Source organism: Phyllostomus discolor, chromosome 3 (assembly GCF_004126475.2).
Source record: "Phyllostomus discolor isolate MPI-MPIP mPhyDis1 chromosome 3, mPhyDis1.pri.v3, whole genome shotgun sequence".
NCBI classification, from domain to species: Eukaryota; Metazoa; Chordata; class Mammalia; order Chiroptera; family Phyllostomidae; genus Phyllostomus; species Phyllostomus discolor.
Window position 1 is genome coordinate 183,886,876 of NC_040905.2, and position 20,332 is coordinate 183,907,207.

Genomic DNA, 20,332 nt, shown 5'->3' on the forward strand with positions numbered 1-20,332 from the left:
GAGCGAGATGCAAAATCATTTTAAAATATCAAGCTCCTTCTGTAGGTTGGAAATCTCAATGTAAAAACTAACAAACCAAAACAATTTGGAGACCTAACAACCTCCTCAGCCTCAGTTTCCAATTTAATTAACCCACAATATTAAAAGTTTTCCTTTAAATTGTCCAAAAAATTTCGCCAGAATATCAAGTGGCTTTCTCACTATGTAGCTGAAATTCTGGTGGTCAATATTTTGTTTATAAACAGTCTGAAGCATGAGCTCTTCTCAGTTAGACTAAAAAGATCCCTCCAAACTATGAAACCACTGCTTTAAACAATTTAAACAAGGATAACTGTGGCTATTGAAAACATAAATCCCATTTGCTTGAGATTGGTTAAAAACCCACAAGCAAAGTGTGACAACAGCTTTGACTTAAAAAACAAAACAAAACAAAACAACAAGGATGTAAATGCTGATAAAGCGTCCTGGCCATCCAGTCCAGGTGCGCATGGACGAAGGCTGTTCCCTTGCACCTGCAGCTGTCATGCCCTGTCTGTATCACCCACGGGTTCGATCCCAAGGTGCAGACAACCAGAGATGGGTTTTGGAGGCTCATCACCACCCAAGTCCTGGTTAATCAGATGTCGAAGCCTATGATTAATCTGCAGAAACAGAAGTTGGCTCTCAAGCATCCCTGTTACAGTCCAGAAGGTAAAGGCACAATGTTTTTGTGGGAACGTTGTGTTCCCTTAGAAGTGAGCATTGGAAAGAGACCGCTGAGGTACTTCAGAGTTATTGAACACTACAACTAAGTCTGGATTGTAAATCTAGGTAGATTAAACCCTAGGGCCCAAACGTTAAAAACTAATGTTTTTAAAAAACATTAAATATTTTTTTAAAAATTTCAATTACAGTTGACATACAATATTATATTACTTCCAGGTGTACAACATAGTGATTAGATGTTTATATAAATTATAAAGTGATCACTCCAATAAGTCTGGTATCCATTTAACACCCTCCATTATAACTATGACATGTAACACCTGTCGGGTGAATCAAACTGTCATCAATGCTCAATATTTCCAAATGCACGGTGACCCAGCTTTGCACGCCTCCTGGTGGTTTCCGCAGCCCCCTGGCATCTTCTCAAGCTTGGTCAAGTGGGATTCATGAAAGCATCAGGCCCAGCCGCCTCTTGACACTTGGGATTTTCTGCCAGAAGATTCAGTTGTGCACTTTGAGGACTATTTGCAAGAGTTGGTAAAGTGGAGGAATGTAAGTGTTTCATTATTGGGTGAAACAGTTTTGCTCCAAAGTGGTTTTTAGGCTATTATACTAGTGCCACAGCTTCTAGAAACCTCTCTGCCAGGACAGCAGGCATATGCCCTTTGCTTTCTGTGTTAGGCTTATCCAGAGAAAGAGGACTGACAGTGTGTGTAGGGCTGTGTGTGTGTGTGTGTGTGTGTGTGTGTGAGAGAGAGAATTAATATGAGAAATTGGCTCACAGGATTGTAAAGCCCAGGCAATTCCACCATCCAGGAGACTCAGTCTGAGTCCAAAGGCCTGAGAACCAGGGGAAGAGATAGTACAAATCCCTTTCTGAGGCAGAAGATGAAATCAGATATCCCAGAGAATTCCCCCTTCCCCTTCCTCTGCCTTTTGTTCAATTCAAGCCCTCAACTGATTGGATGATGCTAGTTCACACTGGGGAGGGCAATCTGCTTTATTCAATGCACAGGTTCAAATGCTAATCTCATTTGGAACCCTCAACGACATGCCTACATATAATGTTTAACCTGGGCATGCTGTGGCAGTCAAGTTGACATGTGAAATTCACCATCACACTCCCCTTCTTCTTTGTCACTCTTTCCATCCTACTGCTGATAACACGGTGTGAGAGCTGGAGCTCTAGCTACTTTCTTGGACTGTGAGGATAAGGACCACACCATTTGGATGGTAGAGCAATAAACTAGAACAAGTTTGAGTTCCTGGAGACACAGAGGAATTGGGAGGTCCCTACAACATCCCTGGATTACCTGCTCTGCAGACCTACAGAAGGCAGAGAAATAAACTGCTGTCTTGTAGAAGCAGTGTTACTGTGGGGCTCTGCTTTATCAGTTAAACTTAGTCCTCACTCTTACCTACCCGTTCTTTATGTTTATTTGAATCATCACGGGCCTTAGTCAATGAGTTTTAAGTTATTTCCTCTTAGTGGTAAGAGGCCAAACTTTGGTCCTTAGGATCACAAACTCCGCATGTTGAGAATGTTGTCTTCTGTCTACAGCAAGGAATAGGGAGGGACAGGTGCAGTGAATCCCAAGGACTTAAATTTTCCAGCTGCTTCAGTTGGTTTCCAAGATAGTAGCTATGAGCTCAATGAGGCAATAGAACTTCATTTTTACTCTGCAAAGAGCATTGCTAATCCAATCCCCCGCAGCTGACCCCAAACCCACCTAGCCTTTGCTTAGAGATGATGTCAACTGTTGACCTGAATGGTGTGGCTCAGTTGGGCAGTATCCTGAAAAGCAGAAGATCATCAGTTCAATTCCCGATTCCAGCACATGCCTGGGTTGCAGGTTCAGTTCCTGGCTGGGGTGTGTACAAGAAGCAACCAATTGATGTTTCTCTCTTGCATCCATATTTCTCCCCCTCTCTTTCTCCCTCCCTTCCACTCTCTCTAAAAATAAATAAATAAAATATTTTTTAAAAAGGTGTCAATTCTTTCCTGAAAACCTTATTGCTAAGAGGAAAAAGTCATTAGATGAATTTTTTTCTATTGATTTCAATGGAAAAAAATTTTGATGCATTTCATCCTGACCCAATAAACCCTAACAGTACTCACAGATACAAAAAAATGTATTAATTAAACAATTAAAATAAGTGCATGTAACAAAGAGCCATTAGAAAATAGATCTGTATGTAAAATGGGATATAATGAAGTTTATAGTGCTTACCAGAGTGGGTGAGCTGGTGGAAAAGAGATTCTTTGGAAGGTGCAGTCTTCTTTCTGCACTATTTTCTTCCGTGATATTTCAACATTTGGGGGGTTCATGGTAATAAAGTTATGTCATAGAAAATACCTTTAGAGTAAATAAAAATAAATACATGAATGCTTCAAAACATGTAAAAAAGAGTGTGTGCGCACAGCCCACTGAAGAGCCCCAGAAGAACTTGCCTGCCTCTTCCATCCCTCTCACTCGGCAATACGTTTTGGGTTCATCTCTACGTGATGAGTAATTCCTACTTGTTCCCTATATTTCCCGACTAGAAACCGCTGTGCTGAGTAATAAGCCGGTGGGTGTATCTTTGCCTAAAACCATTAAGTTAAAATACTGCTTCCTGTGGCCTACATCCTTGGGTGAAAATGTGGTTATATAGGGGAAAAAAGTCACCATCTGAAAAATGGTGTAACCCTTCCAAGCCAGAAGGGCAGCAGATCAATACTGAACTGTCCTTATGTGGGGTTAAGTGTGTAGCTGAGCGGGGAGGGGTCAGGAAGAGGCACCAAACCAAAAATCTGTAGAGGGGTCCACCCTTGGGAACAGTAAGCTAAATCCTTATGAAGCCTGGTGAGAGCCAGAGGCTGCAGACAAGTCTTTGCCACACCCTCGCCTTTTTGCCAGCGCCCTGGGCCTCAATTCTCCCCGTGTTTTCTCTCAGCCAGACTTGAGGGCCCCAGGGTGTGTGTGGGCTGGAAGTTTTAGGGCTTCCATGAAGTTGCTGCAGGGTTTTCTTTGGTGGCATTTACTTGGTGACTTCCAGAGAAACGGGACTGAGGTCGGCCTCTGCCTGCCCGAGTCAGCCTAAGTGTCTGTTTTGTTGAAGGAGAAATTGAGTACTTGTTGGGCAGTGAAAGCCCCTCCAGGAGAAAGAACAGAATCTTGCTTGTCTTCTCCAGGCCCCCTCCCCCAGAATCTCTGGAACGCCGGCTGGGTCTGTTCACGTTCTTACCCATCCCTGGGCCCCACTAGAAGCCCAAGTACTGCTAGAGCCCCAAGGGCATGGGCTTCAGAATTGGGCAGATTGGATTCAAATGCTGGCATTTCCTTCTCTGAACACTTTCAAGTCTTTCCTATTCACCCCCCTCCCCGCTTTCCTCTGATGTTGCATTCTCCTCCAATTGCGTCATATCGTGTTTTTTCTCCCAAACTTCATTATGTATGTGTCCAATCTGTCTTCTTATCAGAAAGACTTTTTTTGTGCTTGACTTGAATGGCCTGGAGTGCTCTTGTTCCTCTCGCGCTTGGGTTACTTTAGGAGACTTGTTTCCCTGGGTTTTGTTTGCTCTGCTGTCTGGCTGCTGGTGCTCCGCTGCGGGCACTCTTCAGGGACTGTAATCTGCAGGAGAGGCTCGGGGTGTGAGACAGCGGCCAGCCGAGAGCCCTTCAATAGGCCCTGGGCTGCACAGGCAGGTAAAACCGGCGACTTCCTTGCTCAGGGCGGAGACACCTTACCTCCCCACCCCCTGCTCTTCCAGCGACCTTGACCTTAGATACCACAGTGTTCCTTTCCTTTCCTGCCCCAGGACTCCGGTGCTTATCTCCAGGATCTCCCCACACAGAGGGGGAAATTCCTGTTCCAGTTCCATCTCTTAGGGTCGCAACCGAGCCACGCATGGCCCACGCCCTCTGAGCCTGGGCAGCTGCTTACTTTAGAGTAGATGGATGGGGATTGGGTCGTGAAGCATCACAGATTCTACAGAAAAAAAAAAAAAACCCTGCCATTTTTCACAATCCTCTTCACCCTTCCCTCTCATCCAAAACCTTTTTTTTTTAATTGTTCATAGTTTAATATTTGATTCCTTCGGAATTTATCTTGGTGTTTGGTAAGGGGACTTACGGAACTGAGACCCAAAACGTTGGGCCCAGTTCTGAGAATATGGGAAGATGCAGGGCATTGGGCCAGCTGGTGTGGGAGACACTGCTACAGCTCCAGGGTCTCACTCAAGAGCCCCAAGAGCCCTCACTCAGGGTCTCACTCCTCTCCAACACAGCAGGAACAGCAGGAACGGGAAGTCGCAGGGTGCAAGTCTTCCTCGGACCCCAGCCTTCCACTCTCCCTCTAGCACCCCCTACTGGCAGCGTCCTTGCAGAGCCCGCTGGCAAAGCACAAATAGGGTTTGGAGTTCCATCGTCGAAAAACAGAGTCCAGTAGTCCCTGCCCCCTATCTTTAGAAAGCTTCACTTTCCCTGGTTCCAGTTACCTGAGGTCAACTACAGTCCAAAAATATTAAATGAAAATTTTCAGAAATAATTCATGTTTTAAATTGTGTGCCCTTCTGAGCAGAGTGATGAAATCTTGTGCCTCTCACCTCATCTGCCCCTGGGACTGAGTCACCGTGTTGCGCAGCGTGCCCGCACCTGATGGGCACTCGGTAGGTGTCTCAGGTGTCACGTGGGCTGTCGCAGTTCGCAGCGCCTGTGTTCAAACAACCCTTATTCTGCTTGATAGTGGCCCCAAAGCACGAGAGTGGTGATGCTGGCAGTTTGGATATGCCGAAGAGAAACCACAAAGGGCTTCTTTGAAGTGAAAAGGTGAAAGTTTTCAGCTTAAGAAAAGAAAAATAGTATGCCACAGTGGCTAAGATCTACAGTGAGAACAGATCTTCAGTGGGTGACTTGTGAAAAAGGACCAAACAGTCATGGCCGGTTTTGCTGTGGAACCTCACACTGCAATCGTTACAGCCAGAGTGAGTGATGTGTTTAGTTAAGATGGAAAAGGCTTTCCATTTACGGTGAAAGAAAACACAACACGTGTTCCGATGGACAATGATGTGTTGTCCCAGAGAGCACGGGGCCCCGGGCGCAGACTTCAGCGAGGAACCGGGCCCCCCCCCCCCCCCCCCAAAAGCGCGACGCCAGCATTGCTTCTTCGCTGCAAGGACGAAGGGACAGCTGCGCAGATTCAGGAACAGGTTTGGACTGAAAAATACAAAAATTACAGGAGAGGCTGCGTCCACTGATGAAGTTGCTGCCACATTTCCCGCAGAGTTGGAGTTGTTGACCAAGGAGACAGGATAGCATCCAAAGCAAGCCTGTAATTGTGACAAAACCAGGCTCTTCTGGAAGATGCTCAGGAGAAGCTGCACTCACTGGAGGACAGCGGCGGCCGCAGGGCAGACACCGCGGAGGGACAGGTCGGCTCCGGAACTGTGCGGGGGTGCTGCGGGGCACATGCCATAGCGGGTGGGGGGGGGGGGGGTAGTGGACGAGGCAAAACTCCCACACACTCTCAGAACAAAAACAGATGATTGATGGGTCCTCCTTCTGAACTTCCATCAGAAAGTCACTAGTAGCAACCGAGCACTGCAGAGCAGTGCCTGCGTTGCGCCCCCTTGCTTGCAAAATCACAAGAAGAAAGTGAGCACAGTACAATACGCTGCGGGGGGGGCGGGGGGGGGGCGGCTACACTGACATCACTATTTACTTATTTATTTATTTAATCCTCATCTGAGGATACGTTTATTGGTTTAGAGAGAGGGGGGAGAGGGAGAGAGAGAGACATCAATGTGAGAGAGAAACATCGATCCTTGCCCGGGGTGACGCTCCAGCCACCCGAGCCACCTAGCTGGGGCTGACAGCAAATTTCTTTTTTCAAAAAACCCCCCAGTAGTTCCTATTTTATTAGAAGTTTTATGAAATTCAAAAATTGATTTTTAACTTTTTCAAATAGCTTTGGGGAAGCTATTGAAATCATGACCACTTTTTTCCTCCCTTGGCCTGTGGATTGATGAATTATTCCAGTAGATGCCCTTAAATGGTTCCCCCTTTCCATATTTGAAGTGCATATACTTGGATACAGTATACAGAGTGGCGCGAAACCAGGTTTACAGTTGTTTATATTGAAAACAATACAATAATTAATAAATAATAATACAAGAATAAACCTTGTGTTCTGCATACTCCCAGGGGTAAGCCTACTTTTGCTCAGCCTGTATTGTTCTTTTAACGTGTTGCTGAATTCTATCACACATGTACAGATGCACGCCCACATTCAATACAGAAGCGATGTGGGTCTCTGGTTTTCCCCCTTGTACCTTCTTTGTCACGTTTCCCACAATTCGGCATCAGTGCTATGCTGGCTTGGTTAAAGGAATTTGGAAACCATCATTCTCGTTGTGCGCTTTGTGATTATTTGAACAGTATTAAAACCTTCTGTTCCCTGAATATTTAATAACATTCATCTGTGAAGCTCTCTGGCCCTGGCACAACCATTTCTCAATTTCTTCTTAGGTGGTTGGTGGTTTTAGGTTGTCTAGCTCTTTAATGATTAACTGCATAATTTATTTTTTCTTAGAATATATTTTTCCCAAATTCTCAAACTCTTTTCTGAGTATGGAATGAAAATATTCTTACTAAAAATGTCTAGCCTTGGCTGGTGTGGCTCAGTGGATTGAGCGTGGGCCTGCAAACTAAAGGGTCACCAGTTCGATTCCCAGTCAGGGCACATGCCTGGGTGGTGGGCCAGGTCCCCAGGAGGGGGTATGTGAGAGGCAACCACACATTGATGTTTCTCTCCCTCTTTTTCTCCCTCCCTTCCCCTCTCTAAAAATAAATAAATAAAATCTTTTAAAAAAATGTCTAGTTTTCTTGGCAAAAATGGTGTGGATCCCATTTGAGTTGGGTGGTGACTCTGGACTGGGGAACCCTTGCAGGGTGAAATGAAGGGCAGTCTGAGCTGGTACAACCCTACTCCCTCCCCGTCTCCCCCTCCATCTGCCCCACCCCTGCCCTGCTTCCACCAAAAAAGATCCACTTAATATTTGGAGTTTTATTGGGGCTTTATAAAGATTTCATTAGGGTTTTAGTCACTAGGGAAAAAAAGCCTGAAAAATAACTGACCCAGAACAGTGAAGTTGAAATAATGCATTTGAATAAGAGTAATAATATGATAGTGTTCCTCTCCCCACCCAAAAGTTTACTCATTCTGATCATTTTCATTTGGAGGATTTTAGGAATGGGTTCCTGTATTTTATGGTACCATAGCAATAATTTTTAAGAAAGACTGATGACCTCGGTCAATGAAATATGTCCTCGACCTTGTTGTCTCTTCTTGTTCCTGTTATTGCTGTTTGTTCTTTTTGAAAATGCAGGCCAGGAGAAAGGGGCCTGGCTTTGAAAGACCAGAAATGTGAAGTCGGAGGGTAGGAGTGGAGGTAGCCATTATTCCTAGAGAAAATAATTTATGTAACTTCTAATTTAACAATGACATTAGGATCATGTGATTTGTAATATAAAAAGACATGGCTGCCATTACTGAGAGGGGAAAAAGGGGGTGGGCTTGTTCAAAAGTGTTTCTCTGTACCAGTCTGGTCCCAGTGACCTTGGGGGAAACAGAGTTAGGTAGCAGTGTCCTTATATTCCCAGGGTAGATGTCATATTATTTCCATTGCTGGAATAAACAAGACGATGCTCTAGACACATTCAGTGCCTGCCGGTTGGGTAATGCTGGGTGATTTTAGCACAGGAGGAAGGACTGGGGCTCTTTAGACTGGAAGGGAATGGACTCAGGGGACCAGAAGAACTACTTCATATTCCATAGAGAAAGAGATTAGGTACATTTCATGTAGAGGCACAAAGCTCAATTGTAACCGAAAGGTAGAAGCTAATGGAGTACATATGTTAACATCATTCAAGGAAGAATGTGCTAGTGTGGCTAAATAAACCAGCTAGAATCTGGAAGTACTGAATTCTTTGTCACTGTAGGTGTCCAAGCAGATGCTGGATAACTGGGATCAGGGATATTGGAGAGGAACTCCATGCATCTTACAGAGAGTGTTGAGCAAGAAATCTGAAGCCTTTTCTAACACTGGCATTGCATGGCTCTATAAGTGTCTGAAGTTTGCTTGAATGGCCGCTAGGTGTCACTCCTGTATATTTGCACTAGTAACATTGTTTTTTACTGGTGCAAAGTATGACTAACATAAAGTGAAATTTTATTAACAAAATGTGCACCCTTATTCTATGCAGCTCATTTTTAATAAATATAAGAAAACTTAGATAACACTTGAAGCAAACATTTCCAAGATCTATTCTCAAAATTGGACTTTCTAAATTCTCTTTTTAAATGTTTTCCCATAGTCTCAGAACTTAGTATAACTTGCCATAAAACCACTTTTATCCACTGCCATCTCTGAACCATTCATCTGTATTTCATGCCCATTGTTCTAGACAGTAACTATGTCTTGTTCTTTTTTACACGGCATAAAAACACTGATAACATTTCGTATACTAGTACTAATACCTTACATTTCTGTTGTGCTTATCACTTACACAGTATTTGTTTATGTTTTACCTCATTCATGTGAAATAAAGTGGTTAGGTTTCAAGATATGAATAAATAGGCTGAGAAAGGCGAAGCAACCTTCCCAGTCATAGGTGGCAAATAGGTAAGAGAATGCTCCCCAATTTTTATTGTGCTGAAATATGGAGATTAAGGAGGTACTACAGACTTTATGTGTCTTGGACATTCACTCTGTACTTTAGCGTGTTAAAGGCTCTGAGAATTCCTGGAGCAAAGGAACCTGTCAAACTTTAGCTCTCCAAAAAGGTGAAAAAAGAGGAGAAAAAGGGAAAGGGGAGGGAAGGAAAGGAAAGGGAAAGGAAAGGAAAGGAAGGAAAGGAAAGGAAAGGAAGGAAAGGAAAGGGAAGGGAAGGGAAGGGAAGGGGGGGTAAAGGAGAAAAGAAAACAAAGAAAAAGGGAAGGAGGAGGAAGGAAGGAAGGAGAGGCCTTCCCTCCTTCCTCTTCCTCCTTCCTCTTTCTTCTCTTTCCTCTCTTCCCTCTGTCCCTCCCTCCCTTTCATCTATTATCTTTATCATCTTCTTTTTTTTTTTTTTCAGAATGTAAGTTAGTAGCTAACAGAATACTAGCTTTTCTACTGGGAATTCCTATAAGTGGTAATATCAATTTCAAACTATACTCCTTAAATTTAATTTAACTTACCAGCAGCGTTTCATAATGTACAATACATCAAGAAAAAAAATAACTTCAAATTTTTTATAGCTAAAAAGAAATTCAGCTTATCAAAATAGATTATTCCCACCACCAAAGGTTCTCTGTGTAGAGATTGTATTTGTCTCTTCTTAACACTTTGGGCAAACTAAATTAAATAAAAGCCCAAAGTAAAAGTTTTCACTTCCTTTGTATTCCTCTGACTCTCCAGGCGAATGCAACTGGAGTGGCGGTGTTGCCTGGGGCCAGCTCAATCTCCTGCACCGACTCTGCAAGCTCAGATGCCGGGAGGGCCCTTCTTGCTGGCATGGTTCCTGTCTCCCTGGCTTAGCATGTACTTGGAATGACTTCATACATTCGATTAGGGTGTTATTGCCTGGCATCTGTTGAAGCAGTCAGACAAATGGCCAAAATTCAGGATATACACTCTGAAAAGTTAAGCATTCCCTGAAAATGAACTTAGCAGCAAGAAACTATTCCAGTTAACCTGACTTGGCTTTACATGGCAGCTAGAATGGCAGGAGTCCTTACTTCACACGGGTGAGAGCAACAGAGGACCCGTCCTACATCACTGGCTGACTGCTTTCCGAGCTACGAGGTTCCTCACAGCAGCCTTCACGTCCTTGTTCCTCAGGCTGTAGATGATGGGGTTGAGCATGGGGGTCACCACCCCATAGAAGAGGGAGATAAACTTGTCTGAAAGGTCCTGTTTGTCTGCTCCCAGTGGGTCCTTGGATTTCGGTTTCCCATACATGAAAAATAAGGTTCCGTAGAAGATGACCACGACCGTGAGGTGGGCAGAGCAGGTGGAGAAGGCCTTTTTCCTCCCCTCGGCCTGAGGGGATCCTCAGGATGGTAGTAATGATGAACACATAGGAGAAAGAGATGAACAGAACTGGGGCCCCAGGAAGATCACATTGGTCACCTCTATGCTGATCACATTGATGGAGATGTCAGCACAGGCCAACTTCAGGACAGCCAGGATCTCACAGTGAAGTGGTTGATGATGTTGTCTCACAGAAGGGCAGCTGAGTTAACAAGGTTTGTGCATCACAGAATTAGCACCACCAACAGCCCAGGAGCCGGCAGCCATGGGCACGTAGGCAGCCTTGCCTCATGAACATGGGATACCTCAGGGGGTTGCAGATGGCCAGTAGCGATCAAATGCCATCATGCTCAGGAGCACACACTCTGTCCCTGCCATGGCATAGGAGAGGAACACCTGCACAACACAGCCTGAGAAGGAGATGGTTTCCTGGGTTGTCAAGAAGCCATCCAGGGCCAGAGGGACTGAGGAGGTGGTGTAGCAGATGTCCAGGAAGGAGAGTTCCCCAGGAAGAAGTACATGGGTGTGTGCAGGCGGGAGTCAAGGACGGTCACCAGGATGAGGACCCCATTGCCCAGCAGGACCACCAGGTACATCAACAGGATGAGCACAAAGAATATTTTCTCCAGCGTTGGGTGGGCGGAGAGGCCCAGGAGAATGAATCCTACCATGGGGGATGTCTGATTGGATTTTTCCATGTGATATCCCCTCTGTCATCAGCAAAGTACAAAGCAGTGCATCAGGCTTCCCAGAGAGGAGTCCCAGGCATCTGGTGTGTGGTGACGTCCCAGCTGCATGACAGGAGACCATATGTGTGTGTAAGAGGAAAAATAAGTGAAAGAGGAGGTCGGGGTATCATTGGCTCAGAGCCGAGAGGGTCAGAGCTGGAACAGAGCTTACAGAGGTAGGACTTGAACCCAGCAGAGCTAATCCCCATTCAAGGAGGGCTTTTCTTCTGCATTATGTTTAACAGCTGGGAAATGCTATGAATTATTTCTTTTTAATGTAAATGTACTGAAATGTCATTTAATCTGAGCTTTCTGAGCTCCTCAGGGGTAAATCCCCAAGCTGAGCCAATTGTTAGAACTAGCAAACTTTCAAGCCTCTTTAAACTTTAATTGCATTTGGAAGAAACTTGTGTAAAAGTGTTAATCCACATCCGGGCAGAAACAAGCCTAACTAAAGGCTCAGCCATAAGGAGGATTACTTCTTAAGTGGGCCTGCCAGCAGCGACACAGACGTGACTGTTCTCAGCAGGGGTCTGCTCCGTTTAGACGTGGCCAATAGGAGAGCTTTATGAAGTCAGCACGAGGATTAATTGGAGGGATTGAACCCACACAAGATGACAACTGTGGACCTTACCGACCATTTACCTCAATTATATATTAATCACTACACTGATCACATCCATCGGATATTAGGGGATATGGCATTAAATAATCCATCTCACAGAGGAATTTTTCTTTGTCTTTTTATGTTTATATTGGATTCTTGTGTGGTATTCTGGCTCTCTGACCCCATTCTTTGCTCCACACAGATGGCATTTAGGAAGACCTGGATGCCTTTGTGTAGAGGATTGCTTGTCTCTTATCTGAATTGCCCAGTTCCTGAATTCAGAATCCTCATTAATAATATTTCTATAGCTCCTTCTGAATTTCAGTGGTGTGTGTGTGTGTGTGTGTGGTGTGAGAGAGAGAGAGAGAGAGAGAGAGAGAGAAAGAGGGTGAGTGGGTGGGTGATGGAAGATGAGTGGTTAATATTAATGAACATCTACTTCATGCCATATTCTTTGCAACAACCCACGGCAAAGATACTGTCATTCAAGTTTTATAAATGAAGTAACCAAAGCTCAGAAGAGCTAAAGATTTTGCTCTGTGGGATTGAATGACAGAGCTGGCATTGGATTGCAAGCCCCAATTCTGAGTTATTTCTCTCAAACAGCTGCCTCGCTCTCTTGGCATTCAGATTTTTGAAAGGCTTTCTCCCTCCAATACCAGCTCTACATGTCTCCGATCTGTCTCATGGTTTGTCCAGCACACTGTCGCTTTACTCATGGTGGAGAGTGGATGTCACACGTGCTGTCAGGCAGTGCAGCTCCCGCCTTGAACGAACCCAAGGTTTCTCAGCCTCAACACTATTGACACTTTTGGCTGCAGAATTCCTGGTCGTGGGGAACTGTCCTGTGCATTGCAGGGTGTTTAGCAGCACCCTTGGCCTCTGACCACCAGTTGCCAGTAGTACCTGCTCCCCGAGTTATAACAACCAAAACTGTCTCCGGACATTGCCAAAGGTTTCCAGGAGGAGAGGGGAGTGCAAAAGTGTGCCCAGGAGAGAACCACTGATCTAACCCAGGAGACGTTTCCCCATTATGACATCATGGGTTTCCTTGCATTTCCTGAGCAAGCCTATTACCCTCCCCGCCCCATCCCTCAATGCAGCACATCAGGGTGGACCTGTTTGCTCAGTGCAGGCCCACTCTGGGCACTCCACCGTGAAACTGCCCCAGCTCATCTCACATTCCTCCCGGCGGCTCTCCCAGCTCCTCCGGACAATGAAAAGGAAACATTACAGTCAGTGTCACAAGCAAGCTGCAACAGTGACAAGGACACGCTGTGTCAGAGAGGCCAAGAAAAGAGGGTTCTGTTAGCGAAGCCGCCTAGTCCGCTCCCATCAGACAGCTTCATCACACAGAAGCTACTGCCCATGAGAGTGCGGGGTGGGCACGAGTGATGCACAGGACTGGACCCGCATGAGAGCAGCATCCACAGACGTCTTAGTGTCTGTGATGTGGAAGTTGCTGGATAAAAGCTGGTTCAAATGGAGTGAACTGAACAGCTGGGAAGACCTTGCACCGTGAGATCAGGGCTATGGGACCTGCCCCTGTGTGCCATGGCTATCCTGTGTAGCTGGGGCAAGTCCTTTCTCCTCCCTGGGCCTCATTTACCCCAAGTGCATCACAAGGAGGCTGAATCAGGTGCTTTGCAGGCTTTCAATCTCTGCCATGGAGTGGCTGGTGCTGTGCCCAGCAGGCAGGGGGCAGTCCTTGGTGAAGGTGGCTGCACACTCCTGTGTGTGTGTGTGTGCGCACACGCGCGTGGTGTGTGTTGGGGAGATCTGAATTTTTTGTTTCATATGAAGGAATGGTCGACAGGAAACCTAGGGCATGTCAGCCTTTGGAGGGGATTCAAGATGGAAGAAAACAGAGAGCTCTTACACCTACAACATGAGAAGAGGGAGAGGAGGGAAAGGAAGGGAGGGAGTGGGTCAGGAGGCAGGCAGGGAGAAGCAAGGAGAGGAAGTGAAGCTTTTACACCTTTGTACTGCATCCTGTGGACTTGGCACCATGGGCTCCTCCCCAGGACAGGGCGTTACTCATGGTCTCCATCCCACCTCCTGCAGCCTGCAGGCAGCTGGAAGGCAGAAGGGAACACGGTGTGGCGAAGAGCCCCATGCACTCTAATAACACCCTTTCTGGAGAGCAGTTTGCCAGGAAAAGGAACAATGCAAAAAAAACCCATCACCACATCAGTTCCACCTCTGGGAAGAATTCTAAGGAAATCAACGAGAGTGGACGGCCAACATCTCTCAACACAGAGTAAAGTCACAGCAATATTTTTGAGTGAAAATAGGAAACAGAATACCAGTCTACCAATAAGTGCCTAAGTAAACAATGCTGTTTCACATAACGGAATATTAGGCAGCCATTCAAGTGACTTATAATCTTTACACTATGGTATTATTATACTATAGTGAAAAATTTTAAAGGAGAATACAAAATTGTATACAGTTTTGATCTCAGTGAGGTAATGGTATATGTGGATGAAAGTGACTGGAAAGAAATTGTAGCAAAATCAAGATGGGAGGGATCCTTCTCTGTACTATCTTCAGTATTGCCAATATTATTTGGTACAATAGGCACAAGTGTCCTTGTATTCAGGAGGAAAAAAAAAATAGTGTTTACAGAATGAAAGTGAGAAAAACGGAAAGAACCGGCCACAGACTGGGAATCAGACAGGCAGCGTGTGGGTCCTGGCTGGCCCGTCTGCTCACCCTCTGACCCTGGGGCAGGCTCATTCTTCGGAGAAACCTCTGCAGAATGGGGTGGGGATCCTGCCTGCCCGTCTCCCTCCCGGACTCCGGACTCCATGTGACCAGCAAGGTCAGGGCAGGGGCTGGTCAATGGTGAGCCCTGGAGGAGCGTGAAGGACCAACCGCCTAACACTTCCTCTCAGCCACACCTCCTTTCTCCAGCATCTGCTGCAGGAAAGTTTCTTAGAGCAGAGGCAGGGCGAGGGGGAAAGTCCACCTTTGGGAAATGCTCTGCAGAAGGTGTGATCACTACCTGTGTCCCCACCACAACCCCGTTCTCCCCACCTGCATCCTGCTGTGTCCACTTCTCTGAGATCCTGATCCCAGACACAATTCTGAACTGCTCACTGCACCCAAGGCCACACCCTGGATGCCAGAGACAGTCCCCAGACATTCCCCTGCCTGACTTTCTTTACCTCTGAGACTCTGTTTCTTCTTTATCCTCCTAAGTCCTTGTAGAAACAGCCTCTGGTGGGCTTTCCTTTCACATCCTTCCTTCCAGTTGTGCCAGCTGAGCCCTGGGTATCTCAGCTACAGACTGTTCATGTAGAGGACCCGTCAGAAATCGCAAGAAATCCCAAGGGTGCATTTCCCCAGCAGTGAGAGGAGTCCACGGCAGCCGTGGACATCAAAAGGGACCCTGCTAATCCCAGAAGCAATTTAAAGTTCGGAATGTCAAGTGCGCACAGGGTGCAGGCCCTCAGCACCACTGGGAGCTCCTGGGAGCACATCCCCCATCCCAATTAGAGGCAGAAACTAGGACACGGCCAGTGGGAGGTGGGGAGGAGCACACAGTGGATGTTGGCCTCCTCCTGAGCTTTCCTCTGGGTCTCGGGAAAGCCAGTGTTCACTTCAGTATGCACAGAGCAATTGTCCCAAGTTGAAGTCCTAGGTATTCAGAGCGGGGAGGCAGGACAGATGCCTAAGAATAGCAGCAGCTGCAGCAGCAGCATGAGCTGCATTCCTTGAGGGTTCCCCCGTGCCAGTCAGCGCAACACGCACTTCACACGCACGTGTTCAGTACCACCCAGCAATGCGTGTGTATTCAGTATCCACTTCCAGTCTTCCCTCGGTTATTGTGTTATTTTCTCTCTATTGTTTCTTTTATTTGAGGGGAGGTTTAAAAACTTAAACAATTTACCAAAGGCCATGTGTCTTTTGAATGGTGAAGCTGGGACTTCAACCTCAATGCCTGTGATTCTCTTTGTCATCATCATCTCATCATCATTGTCATCATTATTATGATCGCTGTCATCATTACTAGTAGGCATTGCTTGTTCTTGCCATAAAATTTAAAAGGTATAGGAGGGTAGATGATAAAAATTAAATCTCTGTCTCCAGTCACCCTCGAGGCTCTGATATTAGCAGTTTCTTGTATGCTTTTGCCCCCAGAGAGAGAGTCTGTGCTCCACTAGCAAGTATTTTGGAGACAAATTTAGCACAAAGCACACTTTCTTAATGTGTTGCTTTGGTCAGCTTAACAATGTACTTTGGAGAGGTTTTCTGGAAAAAAAAACCATTAGTGCTACCTCATCTTTTATTATTATTTTTTAAACAATACTTTTTATATCAGACATTAAGGTGAAAATATTTTTCTTTTTTTTTTAAAGTATTTCTATAGAGAGAGGAGAAGTGAGGGAGAAAGAGAAACACTGGTCAGTGCCTCCCGCAGGGACTAGACCCACAACCAGGCACATTGCCTTGAGTGGGAATCACTAGGTGACCCCTTTGCTCTGTCGGACAACACCCGAACAACTGAGTCATGCTGGTCAGGGCTGAATGTATTTTCCAAACAAAACTATAAGTGAAAAAAATACAAACAAACATGAGAAAAGAATATCTAAGAATCGAGAACATTCATATTTCAATCTTTAACACTGTTTTTTGAATTAGAAGCCACAAAATGTTGGAGGTGCTTAAATGGCAGCTACAGCTGCAGCTCACGTGGTGACTGTGAGAGATGCTTACGGTGGGGAAGAAGCCCTGGCTGGCGTAGCTCAGTAGATTGAGCGCGGGCTGCAAACAAAAATGTCGCAGGTTCGATTCCCAGTCAGGGCAGATGCCTGGGTTGCAGGCCACGCCCCCAGCAACCGCACATTGATGTCTCTCTTTCTCCCTTCCTTCCCTCTCTAAAAATAAATAAATAAAATCTAAAAAAAATAAAAATAAAATTAGCGCTCCTTAAAAGAAAAAAAAAAAAAAAGAACCTGCACCCGCACAGAGCAAGTGCTTCCTGTCAGTAACACAGCGCACAAACGCGAGGAACGAACGCCAACACCTAAGGCTAATCGCTCACTTACCACAGTAAATTGTTTGACGTGGATGGACTCATTGAAGAGGATTAACATGATTGCCGTTTTGAGACATGGAAATGTTAAGCAATTTTCCCAAAGCCACAGAAGTGATGAATCCACTGCCTCATTCTTTTAAATGGCTGCACATATGCATTCAATTGTAAGGATGTGCTGTTGTGAATTAACCTGTCTGATATTGATGGACATTTAGATTTTCCGATCTTTTTTATTAAGATTTTATTTATTTCTTTTAGACAGAGGGGAAGGGAGAGAGAAAGAAGAGGAAGAGAAACACCAGTGGATGGTTGCATCTTGAGCGCCCCTACTGGGGATCTGGCCAGCAACCCAGGCAGGTGCCCTGACTGAGGATGGAAGTGGCGATTCTTTGGTTTGCAGGCCCACACTCAATCCACTGAGCCACAGCACATAGGTGATTTGTGATGTAAATTATGGAATCAACTTATAAAATTGTACAATAATTAGTTTTGGGATTTAACAATTGGAATTACACTGACTCTATAGATCAATTTGTGGAGAACTAACATCTCTATAACATTGAGTGTTCCAACCCATGAATGGGAAATATTTCTCTATTTTATTGATTATCATGCCGAACATTTTTTAATGTATAATTTTATGCATAAGGATCTTGGAGCTCTTTTGCCGGATTATCCCTATATGGTGATATTTAATACAAATTTATAAAATATATTTGATGTTTAAATATATAAGTATATATTTATATTTCTTTGCATTTAAAAAATATTTCATAACTTATTGTGGGAATGTGGAAATGCAATAGAATTTTGGTATATGATTTAGTGACTGTGGTCCTTGCTTAACTCTCTTTTTAATGCTTATATCTCTAACTTATTTAAATTTTCTACATATAGGTAATAATGACATCTGTGAGTAATGACAGTTTATTTTTCTTCTTTCAAAATGTTAGACTTATCTTTTTTTCTTGCCTCACTGCACTGGGGACTTCTAGCTTAATGCTGAAAATGTTTATCATGAGAGGGTGTTGTTTTTTCAAATGCCTTTCCTGTCTCACTTGATACAATCATGTAGTTTTTCTTCTTCAACCTGTTACTCTGGTAGATTGCGTTGACTGAACTTTGAATACTGACCCCACCTAAGGTGTTCAACCCCCCAGCTTGATGAAGCCATCCAGACTCGTAGCTGGAATTATATATACATTGCTCCGTTGTCACTGCTTACCTCTGTGTGGTTACCTCTGATAACTCTGTCATATATTAATCTTTGCAGTTTTGGTGCCGAGAATTAGAGTTTATTTGCCTTATGTGTTTCATCTTTCTCTGCTGTGTTTACATACGATGTCTATCACATACTTTCAGTTATTTTAAAAAACGTTTATTGGGAGAACTTTCTAAATCAAGTTTCTTTTCTGGAAAGATTCTATGGGGGTGTGCTGTTTCTATGTTTTCACATGAGAGCGAGTGTCTTTTTAACCCTTGCATCTGTTCGTGGTCAGCTGTGTGCAGAATTCCGGACTCACAACCCATTCCCCTCAGAGCTCTGGAGGCCTGGTCCCACTGACTTCCACATCCGGGCTGCAGAGCAGGAGGCCAGTGCCCGTCAAGTCCTCATCCCTGTTAGGGAACCTGCTTTTCTTCTGCAGAAAGGTTTATAGAATGTTCTGGTGTATATCAGTACTTATTCTCGGATTTACATAGGTATGTCTCTGGCCAAAATTCTTGCCTCCTGATTGATAAGCCTTTTATGAGCAGAATATCTACAACACCTGTTCAGTGAAATGCATTTTTCCTCTTTATCATTTGTCTTTCATCTGCTTTGTCTTCTCCCCACGAACTGTATAATGGACCCTTTTGGTCTATCTTTCATGCCTTTCATTTTTTCTGAAATAACTTAAACCTCTATTTTTTTTCTCTGAGTTTAGGAGAGCAAGTTATTTTTCATTTTAAAATTCATGTTAAAGCATTGTCCTATCTACTTGTAAATATTTTTACTGAAATTTATTTGATTAATAATGTAGTTTTCTTAAGATTTTAAAACATATTTTATGTATTTATTTTTAGAGAGGGAAGGGAGGGAGAAAGAGAGAGAGAGAAACATCAATGTGCGGTTGCTGGGGGACATGGCCTGCAACCCAGGCATGTGCCCTGACTGGGAATCGAACCTGCAATGCTTTGGTTCGCAGCTTGTGCTCAATCCACTGAGCTATGCCAGCCAGTGCAATAATGTAGTTTTTTAACTTAAGAAAATATTCTTATCTCCCAGTCATCTTTTCTCCTAGCCTCTTTTTTTTTTTTACAGAATATGCTTGTTTTCCTGATTCAACAGTCCCTTGAATTTCACTGAGAACACTAATAAGAATTTTCTTTAACATTTACACCATCTTCCTGTAGTAACTCTTTTTTCAGCAAAGACTGTTTGTTTTGGTTGTTAGTTTGTTCCCTCTCTATTGAACTACAAGTTTCCATCAGCTATCAGAAGCCTCCCATTCTGCTCATTCTTTTCCCTGGACTTCTGGATTGCTTAGTATTGATTAGTTGGCCTGGAATTCCTCACCTATTATGCAGGTTTTACATGTCACCTGGTGAGCATCACGTCCACCTCCCTCTGACCTCATGTGGCTTTGGGGATTCTTACAGAGAAAGCAAGTGGTGGTGGCTATTGGCTGCATGCTTGGTCCAACAGGGTCAGGTGGTTCATAGAATTAATTGGATCCTCCTTGACACACATCGGCTTCCACATTACTCTGATGACCCATAGGAGGCCAATGCTATCTAGGGACAGAACCCAGAGATGGAAAACATTTTTAGAAAGGGAAAAAAGCAAGAAGCCTGAACCTTTGGACTCTTGCATCTTTGTGGCCACATCTTCCTCACCACCCTCTCTGCTCCCAGAGTTAAATGTGGGGACCTTGATTAAGGAGAAGGGAAAGGGGCTAATATGGAGACATAGGGAGGAAACAATTCAGAAAACAGTTTAAGAATTAATAAGGAGAAAAAACAATGAACACAGAAATAAAAATATTAGTACCATTTAATATAAAATAGGAAGAGTTGAACACTAGCATAAAAGTAAGGACCCATTCAATTTATTCAAAGAAAGCCAGCAAGGAACCATTGAGTCACAGACCTTTAGACCAGAGCTTTTTATACGTTAAACAATAAAACTTGAAGAGTTGCTTTTCCTTGACATC

The 20,332-nt window shown here is 44.5% G+C and overlaps 1 pseudogene; it reads right to left on the bottom strand.

The window, feature by feature from the left end:
• Positions 1-10,501: 10,501 nt before the first annotated feature.
• Positions 10,502-11,510, bottom strand: LOC114506906 (annotated as a pseudogene).
• Between the last annotated feature and the right edge of the window lie 8,822 nt (positions 11,511-20,332).